This window comes from Sciurus vulgaris, assembly GCF_902686455.1.
Source record: "Sciurus vulgaris genome assembly, chromosome: 9".
Taxonomy (NCBI): domain Eukaryota; kingdom Metazoa; phylum Chordata; class Mammalia; order Rodentia; family Sciuridae; genus Sciurus; species Sciurus vulgaris.
In genome coordinates this window covers 48,728,875-48,748,601 of record NC_136469.1, presented here as the reverse complement: position 1 = coordinate 48,748,601, position 19,727 = coordinate 48,728,875, and positions in this window count along the sequence as shown.

Here is a 19,727-nt window from a genome sequence, read left to right as displayed (position 1 = left end):
TATCATTTCCATATTCTGTGTGTATTACCCTTTAGATCTTCCGTGAGCCAACTACTTCAATTGAAGTCTTTAACATATGAATTATAATTATTTTAGATTCACTTCAAATAACTTCAAATCTGTATCATACCTGAGCATGGCTCTGATGCTTTATTTCTTCAAATTATAAATGTTTTTTTAGAGGGTATGGCTTATAGCTTTTTTCTAAAAGCTGGACTTATTGCATTGGGCAATAAGAACTGAGTTAATGAAATTTTATTGTGAAGATTCGTGTTTACAAGTCTGAGTTAGGTTCTGTTTAATGTTTACTGTGTTAATGTTTTTGGTCCAGAGGTTTCAAATTTCTCTAGTGCACTTGTTCTTGACTCCTGTGTTATCTTTGAGCTTCCCTAAGAACTCTCCCTATCCAGAGTCTGAGTCTTGTAGCTCTTTGAGCTATAGTGCTATTACACTGGAGACTTGTTGGTGTTCTAGTAAGGTGTGATGGAGGGGAAGTACTCCCTAAATTTTATGATCTATCCCAATGTTTTAGTGGGCCTATGCCATGGATGTGACATTCACAATTGTCTAAAACTAGAGAGAGTTGGAATGAGGAAAATTATCTTTCTCCAGATGAGAGAAAATTCTGGGAAAGTCGTTTTCCCTGGAGTGTATGTTTCTGTTATGGAGAACACCGTGTCTTTATATCCCTGTGGTTTTCCTCCCATAGCAGAGCAAGGAGGGAATTTCCCATTAAAAGTAGGTGAAATTCCTAAAAGTAAAACCCATACAAGTGTAGGGACCTACAGGACAGTTCTCTGGGTGGCCTTGAAACTGATCTAGTTCTCTCCTCCTTTCCTTGCTTAAGAATAACCATGGTATGTGCTAGAAATACAATATCCAGAGACAGGGAACTTACCCATATAGCCCAGTGCTTGTTCCTGTCTCTCCCAGGAAATGTAGCATCTTGAAGTAGCAAAGAACTGCACAGGACAACCCTAGTTTTGTTTCTCTCTCACCTGAAAGCAGGATGCTCTTCAAAGTTTTGCCTAATTAGTCCCAGGATCCCTGAAGTAACTCAGGGAAGGCTGCCTTTCAGAGTCCCTCAACTGTGGAGTAAGTGAGCACAAGTAAGTTTCTGTCCAATCTGGCCAACTTTCCTTAGCCTTGGCTTTCTAAGTCTGAACTCAGAATGGATCCTGGGTTCCTTTTCCCTCTTGCTGCTTAAATATATATGAAATAAACCCACTTCATATGACATTGTCCTTGTGTGTATTCATTTCACTGAACTCAGCTAAGTGGGTATCTACTGCATGGTGAACCAGTTTCTTAGATCCCTCTAAAACTGTAGTCTTAAGAAACTTCTCTCTCATGTCACTCTATATTCAGCCTCCAGCAATTCCTCAAAATTACCATTAAGTATATTCTCAAGTTTATGATTCTGCTGACTTCTGTTCTATGTAAGCAGGTTTCAGATGGAGCTCTGGATTTACTTATTTCTCCAGATTTTGGATGATGGTTTTCCCTACTACTTTGTCTGACAGGATCAAGAAAACACAATGGTTTACATTTCTTTCAGGTGTTTCATGTTTGTGCCTTTTAGAGTGATATTTGTCAAATGCTTTATGTGTTGGAACTGAAACAGGAAGTCTCTAGAAGAAAAATTCTTGTCCTTCCTGTCAGATTGCCAGAATACACTCCATGATCTGTTGTCTCTATGCTTTCATAGTAGTTCTCTATCATCCCTAGTTATGAATGCTTATATCCATCTTAATTTAATAGACTCCTGAAAGGTTTTATTCTTAACCTGGTGATATGACCAAAAATATTAATTGATTTTCAGATGTTGAACCTGCTTTACATAACTGGGATAAGTAAATGCCACTTGTGATTCTTTTTATATATTGTATTTAATTTGCTATTATTTTGTTGAAGATTTTTGCATCAATTTTCATGAAAGATATTGTTCTGGAGACTTTTCTTGTATGATTCTGTGTCATGGTAATATTGAGATTATAGGAGGAGTTAGGAAGTATTCTTTCTGCTTCTATCTTCTGAAACACATTGTAGAGAATAAGAAATTCCTCAGAAGTTGACTGTATAATTCACCAATAAACTCATCTGCTCCTGGTGTTTTCTGCTTAGAAGGTTATTATTTAATGATTTGGTTTCTTTGATAGATGTAGACCTATTCAGCATACCCATTTCATCCTGTGTGAGTTTTTAGTAAATTGAGTCTTGCAAGGAATTGGTACGTTTCATCTAGACAATCAGCTCTGTGAGCACAGTGTTGTCCATTATTCTTTTATCATACAGGTGATTTTTGATTTATGAAGGGTTTGCATCCTGAAAAACTTATCATTAGTTGCAAATATTATTAAGTCAAAGTACAATTAATACACCTAATGTACCAAACATCATAGCTTAACCCCATACTGTACTGTGGAGTGTCAGTTTTTACCCTTATGATAACATGACTGCCTGGGATCTGTGGTTCACTGCCACTGCCCACCATCGTGAGAGAGTGTACTAGTGCATTTTGCCAACCTGGGGAAAGACCAAAATTCAAAATTCAGTGTATGGTTTCTACAAAATGCATATGACTTCTACACCATCATAAACTTAGAAAATCATAATTCAGGGACTAACCGTACTTTCAATGTCAATTGCAACTGTAGTGTTGTCATATCTTGCATTTCTAATATTAGTAATGTATTATCTCTCTTTTTTTTTTACTTTTCTGTCTAGAGGCTTATTGATTTTATTGATCTTTTCAAAGAACAAGTTTTGAGTTTAGTTGATTTTCTCTATTGGTTTGTTGTTTTTAACTTCATTAATTTCTGCTCTAATTTTTATTTTTAGTTTTGTCTACTTTCTTTGAATTCTACTTATTTTTCTTTTTTTTTTTTTTGAGTTTACCATAGTGGAAGCTTAGATTACTGATTTTATATCTTACCTTTCTAATGTATGCATTCACTGCTACGAATTTCTTCTTAAATACGGCTTCATTGTATTCCACCCATTTTCATAAATTGCATTTTAATTTTAACTTAGTTCAAGATATATTTTATTTTTGTAGAGTTTTCTTCATTGATCCATATTGACCCATTTGTTATTTAGAAATGTGTTGTTTATAAGTTATTTGGTATTTTCCAGCTTTTTTTTTTTTTTTTTTTTTTTTTTTTTTATGGTGCTGGGGATTGAACCCAGTGCCTTGTGCTTGTACCACAAGCACTCCACCAACTGAGCTGTATCCCCAGCCCACTCTAGCTTTTTATTATTGATTCCTAATTTAATTCATTGTGGTGTGAGAGCAGACATTATGTAATTTGTATTCTTTTAAATTGGTTAAGAAGTGTTTTATGGACTATCGTCATATCTAATAAAATGATTGACTGGGATCTGTGGTTCACTGCCACTGTGACTTATCTTGTGAATTCCATGTGAGTTTGAGAAGAATGTGTGTTTTCTGTTTTGGATTACTGTATAGATGACAATTTTGTCCAGTTGATAAATGGTACTGTTGAGTTCACCTATGTCCTTACCAATTTTCTGCCTTCTGCATCTGTTCCACTTTGGACTAAGGGACATTAAAATTTCCAACTGTATAGTGGTTTCATTTCTTTCTTTCTTCTCACAGCTCTATCAGTTTTTGTCTCATGTATTTTGATCCTCTATTTTTAGGCATAGATATTTTGAAGATTGTTCTGTCTTCTTAAAGAATTGACCTCTTCATCATTAAATAATGCCTCTCTTTGGCCCTGAGAGTTGTTGTTGCTCTGAAGTTTGCTCTTCCTGAAATTAGTATAGCTATAGCTGCTTCCTTTTAATTAGTCTTAGTATGGTATATTTTTCTCCATCACTTTGTTTTTAATCTATACATATCTTTATATTAACTGAGTGTCTTAAAATATACAGTTGGGGCAATATGTGTTTTAAATTGGTGTATTTAAACCACTGACATTTTATAGTTGAGTTCAAATTTACATATATTTGTTACCATTTTTTATTTGTTGTCCTTTTTACTTAGATTACTAATTTTATATCTTCCTTTTCTAATATATGCATTCAATCTAACCATGCTTATGCTTTTTGCTTGAATTCATCTTCTACTTTTTTACTGTCTTTGTGGTTTTAATAAGCATGTTCTTTCTTTAGCTATTTTCAGTGATTGATCCAAAGTTTCCCATACAAATTTAAAACTAATCCAAGTCTACTTTCAAAAAACCTAATAACTTTGTGTAAAATAGTGCCAGTAATTTACAGAGACAAAATAATCCTGATTCCTTTCTTATATCATAGCCATCATGCATTTTACTTGTGCATCAGCATTATATGCATTATTTATTATACACATAAACATTCACAACCAAAAACATTGTTGCTATTATTATTTTGAACTAACTTATTTGTTAGGTAAATTAAATAGAAGAAAAAATCATTTTTCAAAAAAAATTATGTCACTTACTCTTTCTCTAATAATCATCCTTATTATCCTCAGAGTTCTGAGTCTCTGGCCAATATAATTTTCCTTCTTTCTGAAGATCTTCTTTTAGCAAACTTTGCAAGGCAGGTCTTTGGTTTGCCTGGGAAAGTAATTTCATAGTGCACAAAATTCTAGGTTTTTTTTTCTCTTAACACTTTAGATATTTCACTGTTACTCTCTTCTTCATCACATTCATTGTTCCTTAGGAGCATTCAGACATCATTCTTATTTTTGCTGTCCTATAGGTAAGGTTTTTTTCTTCCATCTACTTAAAATTTTTTTTTTTACAGACTGTATTTTGATTCATTGTACACGAATGGGGTGCAACTTTTCATTTCTATGGTTGTGCACAATGTAGATTCATACCATTCGTGTAATCATACGTGTACGTAGGGTAATGATGTCTGTCTCAGTCCACCATTTTTCATGCCCCCACCCCCTGCTCCCTCTCATTTCCCTCTACGTAATCTAATGTTCCTCCGTTCTTCTCGTTCTTCTCTCACCTCTACTTTTAATATTTTTATTTAAATTTGATTTTCTGTACTCTTATATGCTGCCTGGGTATATATTTGTCTGTTTTATTTTGCTTCTATTCTGCATTGTATTCTCTGGTCTTTAGCCTCACTGAATTGGTAGTTTAATGTTTGATATTATTTGCCTACAGAAAGCTGTCATTTATAGTTTTTTTTTATAGCTTTGTTTTTTTTAAACTTGAATGATAATTGTACATATTGGTGGGGTACCATGTGATGTTTCAATACATATAAACAGTGTGTAATGATACAATCAGTGTAATTAGCATACCTCTGGTTCTTGTGAAGATTTTCAGTACAGTTTCTATGGAAATTGTGAAAGCATGTATCTATCTGCCTGTTTCTCCAATTCTGAGGGACAGTGGTTTGTACTGTAACCTCACTTCCCTGATAGATCTAATATGGATTGTTGATTTTTCAGTCTTTTACTTCTAGAAACAACTGACAACTTTTAAGTTCCTTATCTATCAGACTGGAACTAAGATTTTTAAACAGTTTTCCCCCTGTAGATTGTGATTGTTTTTTACCCAAATTAAATCAAGAATAGTTAACATAACACTCTTCAGACTCAGATTATTTTCAATAACTGGATTCTCATTGATTAAAAATGTGTAAATAAGTTGCATTTTCATGTTACTTTTTAATTGAAGAAAATGATAGTTATAGTGTTTGGGAATGGCAATATATTTGATATAAAATCCATGGTTCTCCCAAAATAGTATATTTTTATTTACATTTTGAAATCCATAACTATCTTTAATAAAATTTGATTGTATCAATAATTCATTTAGTTAGTGATACTTTTAAGTAATAAAAAACATCTAAAATTTGTTGGAACTGATAGAAAAGAGAGATGCCAATAGTCATCTAGATAGGGCTCTAGTAGGGTAGTAGTATCAATTGCTGCTATCATGGGATAAACTAAATGCACAAAATTTAAAATTAAAGAACAGAATTACCATTTTAGTGACTAAAAATGCATCAGAAAAAATAGAAATGTTGAATAAAATATAACAATCAATCTTATTAATTTATATTTGTGATTATAAGAAAACAAATCTCCTATGTTTCCAATTTAAAAATTAGAGATGGAGTTTATGTGACTCTTCCACTCAGCATAGCTCTTGTTCAAAGATTTCCAAAATGAAAACTGACTCTTTGAACCTGAATTATTATAAAATTACAAATTATACCTGGAATCAAGCTACTGTAAGTGTAAGTCAGCAGAAACTACAAACATACCATTTGGATATTGAAAATATCAAGTAGAAATAGTAAATCTCTAAATGTTGAGGAAAGGTAAGAAAATTACTCTGTATAATTAAGGAAAATTTCTACTATCAAAAATTTCTAAGTATGCTTGAGAAAATTAAAAGCATAACTTGTAAAAATTAAAAGTTTAGAAATTTAAGATATGAACTTAATGCTTAAGATAGACAATAGATTAGACACTATCAAATAAGAATAAGTTAATTAGAAAAGTGATCAAAAGAAGTTACCAATTAAAATATATACACGATGAAGTGAAAATATGAAAGAAATGTTTAGAAATATGAAAGAGAGGTTGAGAAGATATTTAACTGGAAATACAGAGAGAGAAAATAGAGGACATTTTAGAAGGAGAAAATAAGGATCTTATCTCAGCACTTTTCAGAATTGATGAAAAAAGTAATGTTAAATATAGGTGAAATACTACTGTCAGTGCTTGCCTATACAATGAGAAGTTGGGACTAAATACTTATCTTACCTGCAGATGGTATTGTTCCAAATGTTTCATATCTCACACGATGGCTAATAAAGTTAATGATAGATAGTGTTTGCTTAGCAACAATTTGTGAATTGAATGATCATAATCTCTTATTTTATCATTTCTATGTCCAGTATAGCCACAAGCAATACATAGGACTTTATGGAGAACAACTGGAACAATGTATATGAAGGTAACTTAAAATTATAAAGCATATGTTATTTGTCCAAGTAGTAATAGCAGTACTTTAGCAATTGTAAGTGCAATAGTGCTATCCTTTTTTAAAATTTTTATTTTTACAGACTGCATTTTGATTCATTGTAAGCTATTCTTTCTTTGAAATAATTTTAATTTGAAGTTGAACTAGTCTTCTGTTATATCTAACAAATCCATGTCCACTTAAGCATGTTTAGTGGGATTATTTAATGTCAGAGTGGTATCAGATCATTTTGAGATTATTATTTTATTAGTCATGTAATTATTCAGCAAAGTCTTCATGCACTATGCTAGGCAGTGGGAAGACTGAAAAAAATATTTAAGTATGTTCTTTGTCTTGGGAATTTCCAATCTGGTAAAATAGATTGGGCTATTATGATATAATTACTAAAGTATCTAAAATGTTTTAGTCCTGAATGTTCTTATGCAAATCATATTTTTCTTTTCATCCTCTGCACTCTTCACCCATCACTCTGTCTTTTGTCCTTTTCCTGGTTGGTATTCATCTCTTAACATTCAGGTCAAGAATCATTTTTTGGCCCTAAGTACTACACCCCCCATATGGGATTAAGTATCTTCTATTCATTTATTAGAACCCACTGCATATGTCTATCATTGTTCATTGTTTTACAATCAGATGTTACCCATCACTATACTCAGTTCTTTGAGGACAGGAATGCTACCTTAGTCATTTTTGGTCCCATGGTTTATTTCAGGACCTGAAATACAGTAATAACTCAGCAAATGATATTTACTGAAAAAAAAAGAAAATGTGACTTGGGAGAAAAGATAAATTACCTACAGAGGAATGATATCAGAATCAAAGCAGAATTCATAAGAGTAACAATAGAAGCCAAATGCTATAGAATAATGTACTAAATATTTTGAGTTACCATATGTCTTAACCTAGCTAAGTAACTATTTCAGAAAGAAGAAAAATATCATTATGGGCAAATTGAGAATGGAAAATTGTCATCAACCAACTAAGAATGTTTGAAGTGTGTTCTTTAGAAAAAATAAGAAATGACTTTGAAAGAAAATACTAAGATATAAGAAGAAATAGTAAAGTGAAATTAATAAATGTGGATAAATTGCAAATATATAGATATATTTATAGAAAACAATAATAACAAAATAAGGAAGATAAAAGATGAACACATTAAGATCATGTAAAATAATCATGCAAGAATATAGAGTACAATTGATTTTATAAGATTTAAAATCCTTATATTTTAAGTATGCATGACAAAAATTAAGGGTATTCCCTAAAGGATTAAAATAGCATGTAATTTCTAAATGAATTGACCAGAAAATGGAATTAAAAATATTCCAAAGAATGCAAAATTTTCATAGAAAGCCAGGATACTTTGAAAACATGTAATAAAATGTAGGAAAAGTGCCATAAATACAAATAGACTAAATTCATTAAGAACTAGAGATAAAGTGAAAATATCAAGTAGCAGAAGGATGCTTATTGTATGGGCTTATTTGTATAAACTCCATAAACATGTAAAAAAGGCACTGGTTTTAGGGATCATACAGTTCCAATAAAATCAAGAAATTTCTGAATGAAAAGTCTTTAATTAAGGTAGTGCTTATCTTAGGAGTAAGCTGGGTGGTTGATACATGATGCCCAGTAATTAATTCCTCATATCTTTCATAGATCTGAAATACATACAAAAATTTTGGAGAAAACTCAGATTTTAATTTTCTTTTAAATTAAGATATTATGGCACTCCATAATAATGCACATAATAATTTTTACTCTCAGAAAAACCTGTTGGAATTGTTATATTTCTTTTGTATGTTTTTAGTTTTTAAATCACCTGATGCTTTTATGCTTGATGTAGTATCTTCAACTTATTAAAAGACTGCAGGAGTGAAGAAGCCTAGTTTTTATAAGTGGCATCTTAGAAGTTGAGCCTCAGATCTGAAGGATGAGGAATGGCTTCAGCTATGGGAAAACTGGAATGTAGAAAAACATTTAAGCCAGTATCTGGTTACAAGAGTTTTTAAAAAATCTTCCTATTGCTTTGTAAGGGGATGCTTTTTTAGGGAGTGCAGAGAGCAGAATGAATTCCCCTATTTTCCCAGTTTCCAACATTGCAATCTGCACCATCTGTATTAAATGACTCTATTTGCCCAATGGAGCAATAGAGTTTGTTATATTAGCCTTTGTGAGACAAATGACTTGCTGCAATTCTTCAGTTTAACGAACATGAAATTCCCACCATCCTGTCAGTCCTAAAGTCTAGGTTTGAGTGTTGACAGAATGTCCACTAAAATCACTGCAAAGGCATACACGTAACACCCAATCAATGATTCTCCTTCCCTCTCAGTTATTCTTACTTCTGAAATATATCCTTTCATTTTTTGGACACTATTGGAACAAATTACTTTTTAAATAGTTATTTTTTCATGGTAATTTTGAGAAAGTGATGGAAATAGTTAGAGAAGATATTACTTCATTATTTGTCCTGTAAACACAAGGAAATATGATTGGGATAATAAGGTTATAGTTAGCAACTGCAAACTCATAATAAGGTAACTTTTAAATATAATGTTTTCTTAGGTAAAATTACGTATATAAAAAATAGTTGGGCATGATTGTACAAGCCTGTAATCACAGCAACACGGAAGCTGAGGCAGGAGGATCATAAGTGAGTGAGGCCAGCCTTGGCGACTTAGCAAGGCCCTAAGTAACTTAGCAAGACCCTATCTCAAAATAACAAATAACAAAAAGGGTTGGGGATGTGGCTCAGTCATTAAGCACTTTGGGTTCAATCCTGGTACCAAACAAACAAACAAATAATACTTAATATCACTATTTAAACATGACTACCAGTGGTTTCCATTATATAAACGCACACACCCGTAACTTCTACCAGTATCTATGTATTCCACATTTGCTTTACAATCTTTATTTTCTAATTACTAACAATATTTTGAGCACTTTGATAAAACCTACCAATCTATTATTTATTTATTTTTACAAGGAATTGAACCCAAGGGTACTTTACCACTGAGTCACATCCCCAGCCATTTTTATGTTTTATTTGGGGTCAGGGTCTACCAAAGTTGCTTAGCACCGTGTTAAATTGCTGAGGCTGACTTTGAACTTGTGATTCTCCTGTCTCAGCCTCCTGAGCTGCTGGGATTATAGGCACGCACCACCACCAATCTATTATTGAAACAACATAGAATGGTTCTGTTGAGTTGGTCTATAAATGCATATGTAAGCTGCCACAAAGCAATCATAGAGAAGAATTTAAAGTTTATCTATAAAATTAAGAATAAAATATTTATACCTACCAATTATAATTTTAGTATTAGGAGTAAGAATATAAAATTGCAAGTCAGTGCAGAACATTTAATAATTCTCTTGAAATTATGACATAAACTTTTAAAAGGGAATCTTACTATTGTTTAGAAGTTATAAGTTGTGTATAGATTTGAATGTACAAATTTTGTGTTTTAGCTTTGAAATAAGATGTTTTATTCTAAGAATCTGATCCACATGTGGGTACCTGCTGGAGTTGGTGGGGGCATTACTTGGCTTCAAAAGTTGTCTTAATGTTTGATTTTCTTTTTTTTTAGTGAACATTTCGTTAGATTTTTAGGTACACTTATACTGTTTCAAAAGAGTGAATTTTATTCATCACGTATATCCCATCCTAAAAATTTTCAACATTTTCAACATTCAGGATAGGGTTAATGAAAATTCATTAGGATATTTTGAAGTTCATATACATAACAATACTCTAATGATTTAGGTTACAAATATTGCACATTTTAAGGCTGACTTTAAAAAAATGATACATAAAAATAAGAGAAAGGACATTATAAGCCTATTTTCCTGAAGAAGTACTACTACATGGATTGCCAAATTGAATCCAATCTCTTTTTAGGGGCTGTAATCAATAGCCAAGGAAAAGCTTAGTGGGATTTGAGGAATTTTATATTCAGGTTTCTAACACTTCCTTTAACAAAATAGGGATCTTGGTAAATCAGTTGCAGAACAAAGAAATCCAGGAAAACTGACATGCAGTATGAATTATTTTGAAGATTATTGAAAAATAATTTTTTCCTTTTGCTTTCTCCTCACTTTCTTGAAAATTTCAGAGTAATAGAATTTTTCTTCCTACTATTTAGAGGTTAAAAGGATTATAAATTTAAAATATGCTGCTTTCAAGTATGTTTAGTTAAGGAGGCTATTGCATGTTTTTTTTCCAGGTCTCTAAAATTAAGAATTTGATGAATTACAACTTTTGAAGAAGGTAAAGAATAGAGAATCTTTTCCTTAAAGATGCTAATAAAACAGAAAGAAGGAGTAGCAAAAATAAATATTTCACTGGTGAAATCAACAATAGGATACTGGAACATAATCTAATACATTTTTATACTAAATTAAGACTATTTGTTCAGTGGATTAGACAGAGGGGAATGAAAGGAAGGGAAGGGTATAGGAGTAGGAGAGACAGTGGAATGAATCTGATTAACTTTGCTATGTTTCTACATGAATACACAACCAGTGAAACTCTACATCATGTACAACCACAAGAATGGGATCCTAATTAGAATAAGTTATACTCCATGTCTGTACAAATATGTCAAAATTGACTCTGCTGTCATGTATAACTAAAAATAAATAAAAATTTAAAAAGACCACTTATTTAAGAATATTTTGCATAGTTCTTATCTTTAAGATATTTCAACTGAATCATTTTGGTCAATAAATCATTAAGTTTATATTTCAAATGTTCATTAAAGTACTTGGCAATCAGAAAGATGCTAATGAAACAAAATGCAGGGTTTTCTTGTCTATATTCAATTTTGCTTTAAACTTTTGCCTTATGGTTTTCTCTGAATGTGTAGAGAATTGAGGGTCTCCTAGGAGAGAGAACATCTGATTCTGAGGAAAACACTACTGAATTGAGATCATTGCTTTCATGCTTAATAGTGTATGACCGGGGAAAAGAACTCCCTCCCTCTCATCCTCAGCATTCCCATGTATAACACAACAGTGAGAGTAGGAATGGTAGCTTTCTCTTGAAGAACTGAATTATATAACTCATGAAAACAAAACAGATAACCCTATGGTGTCAATTTGATAGATAAACCTTGCACAGACATTTCCATAGGTCTTCTTGCTTCCATAGGTGTTAATTGTCAAGACTTGACTTGCTCATGTGACTCCTGGGTGTCTGCTTCTGAAGCACAAAGTGAGAATTATTGGTCTTCATGATTTACTGGATTAGATCAGGTCAATGTTTTGCCAGAATCTGGAAACATTTTCTTGTGTGATCTAGAATTTAGTTTTCTGTCTATCTTCAGGGTATCTAAATGAATCACCTTACTCTGGTAATAGTTCATTACTGACTGATAGAATGATTGATTTGCTCATGAGAATTCTAAACAAAACAAGCCTTGTTATTTTATTGGTAAGATATTTTCTGCATATATGTTCCTATTAATGCTGATGTTAGTCTCAAGATATCACTATTAGTAATGTTTGGTTGATAGTAAAGAAATAGACCAACATTTCTGTTGCTTAGATTTAGATCCTTTGATCTCACAATCCATTGATAAAAGCGTAATTAGAATATATTTATTAGTATTCTGTCCATTTGATAGAAAATGCAACTGAAGTATAGGCTCACTAAAATGTTTATGTTTGCCCAAAATGTCACTAGTGAAAGTGGGATTTAAATGCAGAATTTTTACCCCAAATACTGGGCTTTTTTTTTCATTATACTGTCATTCATTAGTTATCAAGTGATTCTAACCAGTACTTATTGAACACCAACTATGTTATTTGTATTGTGTTATGCACTAGAAATTTAAGGTAAACGAGTCAAACCAATGCCTCCTCAAATCTTAGTCTTGTGGCTTCAGATCATAGTTATGTTAGTTGCCTGGGAGACATGGGCTCTTATATCAGCCTCTTAATCCTGAAACTTTCTAGAAAAGTAGATTTGCTAGAAACCTCAATGCTTCCACCAAGAGTCTATGCATGTTTTTTCTCCTTTCAGTGTAGTCACATAAGTGCCTAATAGGCCCAAAGAAATCCTTGCAAATAAATCCTATATAATCCAAAAACAAAATATAAAAAACAAAACAAAAATCACCACGAGGACCTAGCCAATGAACAATAATAGGACAGTTCTGGAAGGAAGTTCAAACTTGAAAGAGGGAATTGACATGGGGTGAATTTCTCTTTTATTGTGGGTTTGGGATAGAGGGTAGTCTAAATTGACACCGGCTGGGATAGCTTAAACTGCTAAAGTTTAAGTGTTTGTGACTTAAAGAATAGGACAGTACTGGTGGGCAGGGCACACCAGTCACAGGAGACCCAGAGTCTAATGTTGGAAAGGAGAGGAGATGCTCCATGTTCTGTGTATGACTGGCTCCAGAACCACACATGCTCAGAGTGGATTCCAAGGAGGCCAACTGAATTTTGAAAGGAAATGAGCTTAGAGATGCTGTCTGAGATGGAGTTTGGTGTTGGGAGTCTAACCAAATAAATTCATTGATGAAACTCATTCATTTCTGTATTACAGACTGGAGGACTATAAGGAAGTCCATAGATCCCATAACATGCCATTATCAATGTCTGGAATATAACTCCAAATTGCTCATTGCTCAACCTAATGAATGTTCACTGTCTTTTACCTGTGCTATACATTTGTAAATTTTCATGCAGAAGGGTTTTTTTTTTTTTTTTTTTAATACACACTTTCTTTGTTACTCCATCTGCCCATTTTACTTTTCCACAAGTTCGGCTTCAGTTTCCTGATAGGTTCTACTTTAAATGTATTACATGATGTCACACTTTAGAATCTTTAGCACCTCATATAGGGTTTAGCATAAAAGAGATACTCAGAATTTTTTTTTCCTTAAATTCTGAGTAATAAATTTAGGCTCCTTTGCATCTTCCTATATAATACCACATAACTATTTTCCATCAGCATCATTTAAGGAAATGTAGTTCAGTGATTTTTTTTTAACCTCCATTAATGATTTATAAACATGGCATCACTCACCCAGATTTTGACCAAAGTCTATTTGTGGATGGCTTCTTCCTCTCTCTGTTCAACACAGCCTCAGTGTCCTTGAATGCAAAGTCCTAACATAAGTTCCTTCTATTCTCTCCACATACTATTGTATTAACTAATAAGGTGCACACATGCTGAACAATTAATTTTGTGTCATTAAATGTACATTTCTTTCTATGTATAGGCTTGATCTTGCAGAAAAGTAAAACCTGAGTTGATAAGTTTGCTGAGTTACTACTTCAGGTATTTGTTTTTATGAAATAATTTTATCTTATTGAATATACAACTAAATATGTGATTATTCCTAAAACTGGAAGGTCCAGTTTATTGATTATATGTAATCAAAGGTCATTGAAATTTTTAGTCATGAAACTTAACTTTCTAATTTTGTCTTAGTTTTCTTTGCAAAGGAGATAACTAGTGTAAGTAAATTTTATGCAAACAGGGACATGTTTTTGTCTGAAAGAAACAATAGCCCAATATTTATGAACTTATATGAAATAAGCAAAAATAAAATGAAGATAAAATATAGTACCTAAGATAAAAGATATTTCTAATTGCTAGCTCTTATCATATTATTAACTTATTATGAATCTTTCAAATTCATAATATGAATTTTCTGAAGTAATCTCAGTATTTTCAGGCACTGTTTCAGTTAACTCACAATGAGATCAGTAGTGATCCATTTTTATGTAGATAGCTGTATATGTCCTCTTTTCTTTTCCTGTACAACACTGACCTCATATATATGAGAGGAAAAAAAAAGAGGACATTTAATAAAAATAACACATCTTTCCAAGGGATCTAGAGTCTTCACTGAAATATCACTTCTATCAAAAAGATATAACTCACCCTTAAGATAATGCAATCAGAAGGTATTTGAAGTTATCTGACAGCCATTTTTGTCTTTTTTGTCTGTGAAGTCATGAATTAGAAGGTTTTGTACTTCAGTTTGTCAGAGAAATGAAACTAAACATAGAACTGATGAAACATGTGAAATGCACCTTTCCTTAGCTTCCTGGAAGTTTAGTCTTAGGAAAAAAAATTTAAACATGAATTTTTATGTATACTCCAGTGTGAGAGAAACCCCCATAAAAAATCTTTAATCATAATTGCAATATTTTGGACTTTCAATATTTAGTTTTCAAAAGATTGTCTTAAACATTATCTCAGTTGATTCTCACAACAAGTGAGCCAGGTAGATATCATAGATATGAGAATGATCCTAAGAGAAATGATAATTTTATTAAATTACATGAAATTCAGCAGAATAGGAACCTAAACAATCTATTTTGCTAAATTTGCTTTATTCTTTCCTCCAAACATTTTGTAGTGGGGTAAGGAGCTAATGAAAAGTTTTTTTAAAAAAGCATTTGCACACTGAGACTAATAATAAAATTAAAATTGATTTTGTAATATTCTTAATTAACTAATTCAATGACTAATACTCCCATTGAAATTAGATAGGTGTGATCTTTGTCATCAGACTTTCTAAAGAGCAAATTCATTAGTAATTAAACCACGGCATGAAATTAATTTTAAATACCCCACATCCTGTCTAGAAAAGCCATCTCACCAGTAGTAATTTAAATAAAATCCTTTTGTTGGTCATAATTCCTTGCAGAAGTAGAGCAACTTTGACTTCTTATCCAATTTGGTAATGGACAATTTATTTTAACTAGTAGTTAGGTGATTTCTTGGGACATCTTTCCCATACAGCAGCAGGTTTTTACATGGCCCATATATTATTGTTTTGGTCTGGTTTTGTGAATTAGCTTTTTCAATCAATCTGAGGTAGTAGTTAAATATTGGTACATATAGAAGATTCTCAACAGAGGACAAAAATGAATATGAGTTCTTATTTCCTCCCATCCCAGCAAGATAAAAAGATTCGAAGTAATCCACGTGCACACCATGCACTGACCAGACTTCTGGCTCTGTCTCCTGCTGCTCTCCCAAAGGTGCTGTATTGTTGGTATTCCCAAATGAGCTGCAGTGTTTCTTAACCTCTGGCTTCACACATGCTGTATGCCCTGGCTAAACCATACTTTTTTCTCTTCTGCTCCTGGTGAACTACCCAGCCTGTAAAACTCACATCATGTCTACTTCATTCAGTCAGTCATTCCTGCCTTCCCTGGGTTGTTACATACTTCCTCTCTGTCTTCATCTAAGTCGGTCATAAACTGGCACTTGTCACATCGTTGAAATTGTAGCTTTGCATTTTAGTCTTTTACATGGATTCTGAACCTCCAGACATCAGGGACATGCACTGGCATCACAGGGCATGGACAAAATCCTAGTGCACCACTGACTAGCCAAATGGGCACAGGTAAGTAAAGAAATTACTCATCTGTAAACTGAGGCTAATAGTAGTATATATTTAATCAGGTTATTTAATGGGTTAAATGAGCAAAACTCTTAGAAAAGCCTTTGGCATGTATTATGAATTCATGTTAGATGAATTCAATGTTAGATACAAAGTTTATTTAACTTTCTACCTCCAAATGAACATTTGCCTAAAACGTACTGACTTTCTAATAACAAGTGATTTTTTTTTTTTTTTTTGATACCAGGGGTTGAACCCAGAGGCACTTAACCACTGAGTCACATACCTAGTCCTTTTAAAAATTTTTTTACTTTTATTTTTAGTTACATATGACACCAGAATGTATTTTGACATATCATAGATGGAGCATAACTTCCCATTTTTATGGTTGTACATGATGTGGAGTTACACTGGTAGTGTATTCATATAAAAACAGGAAAGTTGTGTCTGATTCATTCTGCTGTCTTTCCTGTTCCCATCCTCCCTCCTTCCCTTCATTCCTCTTCCTCTTTGTCTAATCCAGTGAACTTCTATTCTTTTCTTTTTGTGTTTCATTTTGAGACAGGGTCTTGCTAAGTTACGTAGGACCTTGCTAAATTGCTGAGGCTGGCTTTAAATTCATAATCCTCCTGCCTCAGCCTCCCAAACCACTGGGATTACAGGAGTATGCCTAACACTCGACTAATAATGAGTGATTTTAAAGTTCACTTATAAAATTCCACAAAAGTAAAAGAAAAAAAAAAATCCAAAAGGAAAAATCCAAAGACAATTCTAAAAATAAGTCATCTTGTTGTTATAGTTGAAAAGAAAGATAATTCATTATTAAAGTGTATAATTAGTAATGCATGAAAATGTGATTTTGTAAAAAAAGAGGAACATATTAAATGAGATATCAATTCTGCCTAAACTCATAAATACTTTGATTTGAGTAGTAAATAAGTAAAGTGGAAAAGCAAACAGAATTTAACTTCATAAAAATTTAAAAATTTGCACTCAACCTATAAAAAACAAAGACAATTACTGAGCTGTCATGTCATTAAGGTCAACATTTGGTCATGGGAACAGATATCTTCTTTTTCTTTAATTTGTAAACTTAACACAATTTCTTTCCAAATACTGTGTGATTTTCAACATTTATGAAATTCATATGGAAAGATGAACAGATAAATTATATGCAAAAATAATTTGAAAATAGAGGATTAGGTGGCTTGCTCGGTTACATCTTATCACACAATTAAAACAGTGGAACCAAAACATAACAAATCTCTAATGTTGATAAGTTGGAATTTCTGAGCACCAAAGAAAAGGCAGGTAGATAAGTTATCCTAGATAAATTGGTTATCTACATAGTTAGAAAAATAAGGATGCCTGAGCCATTGGCTAAAATAAATCATAGGTAGACAAAGAAATAAAATGTAAAGGAAGAAATAAAAGTACTAGAAGAAAAAATAGATGACTATCTAAACATAAGGAAGGTGGTTGTAGGCATAAACTGAAAGAAAAGAAACAAGTCACAGGTTGATAGACCAAAACCATGAACATTGTAACATCCCAGTAGACAGAGCTCTAATTTTGAAAAAGGAACATCTGGGTTTAAAAAGTTTTTCTGTCATGAGAAGTTATACTCCATTTCTATACGACATGTCAAAATGCATTCTACTATCATGTATAACTAATTAGAACAAATAAAAAAATAAAAGCTTTTCTGGCACTAGGTATAAGCTTCAAGCAGGATATTTAACCTCTAAATGCCTCAATTTTCTAATTCATAAAATACTTTTGGTAAATAAGAACAATAGCATTGTTACTAGAAGTATATGATGACCACCACATGAGGGCTTTTGAGAGGAATAAAAAAAATGATCATTAAATACTTGGTACAGTGATAAAGCAAATAGAAAAGGAGAAATATTTAGTATGTATGGTATACAAAGATTTTACACCATTAATATAGAAATGAATTCTTACACCTTTACAATAAAAAGATGAATCTAGTCAAGAAAGACATGAGCATGCATTTCAAACAATAACCAATTGATGACAAACTAGAGTCAGAGATTGAGGTCATCCCTAATTATTAGGATTACGAGTGCTTCTTCATTTTTTAATTTTCCAAATTGTCTACAATGAATAATCAGAAAAAAAAAAATCCCAGGGAATTAATTATTTTATTTATAGAACAAGAAATGTAAGTGAATACATTGGCAAATGTTTCAATTCCAAGGTCAACTTTTCCTTTACTACCTAAATTAAAGGGCTTAATCCCCTGTCTTGCATGCCTTCAGGAAATTGAGATTCCTTTAGAGTATTTTTAAAGATTCCTAGAATGTTCTTACATGTCCTGGTCTTTGTTTATTACCTTTAGTCCTGAGACACTGGTTATCTTGTAATATCTTTTTTCATCCTGTAACTGCTCCTTCTTGTCCTGCTTCAATCAACCCAAGACGATTAAGAAAGAGATAGAAAGAGAAAAGGGAAAGAGGGGTGTTGATATTGAAGTAATTAGTTGCATAGATTGTGATGACGATATCAGCATACTATTCTCATCAGAGTGTAAAAACAGACTCCTATCAGAAGGGCACACTATATGACAGTATACAAATTTCAAGCCTTAAGTTGTTCTATAGTAAGGTGTTTGTCATCAGTTTAGCTTGCTGATATGAACCTGACGCAGATTTTATGGACATATTTTAAAGGAAGACATAATGAGATTAGTTTACAATGATCCAGACTACTATTTCAAATAGATTGCTATCCCTTATTTGTCTGTGCGTCTACCTTTTTTTTTTCTTTATTGCTGTCTTCCTATGACCTTTAACTGGGAGATATATATAAAGATTGCATGCTAATGTTTCAACTGATTCCTTTCATTGTTATTGGTAAGTTTTATACATAAGGTTCTTATTGTCCCTGTAGAAGGGAGAGGTAAAATCAATTTCCTCTTTAACATATTGATAAACAACTCCAGATATAAGAGGTAGGGAGGAGAAACTAGATTTACCTTTGTGTGACCTACATAGGAATGCTGGAAAAAATTAATTCCAGAATATTATGTCAACATTCCTTGAAGTCGTGGATATGATTTACATAGTAGGTCTTCTCCATCCACCTAGCTACTTTCATCTCGGTACTGTAAATTGCTTTCATTTTCCCCCTCCGATCTGTGTGCTTGAGGGATTGTTGTGATAAATTATGGAGGTACAGAACTGAAAATGGTGTGTAGATTGTCTAAGAAATTGAGTGCAGTCAGCCTTAAAAGTGGTGGATGATGTGCTAAAGCAGCTACTCACCCTGGCCATGTCCCATATGTCGTCAATGAACAGCTGCTTTTAACTTTGCCTTTTGCCCAGAGCATGAGAGCTGCTGGATTTATTGAATTAATAAC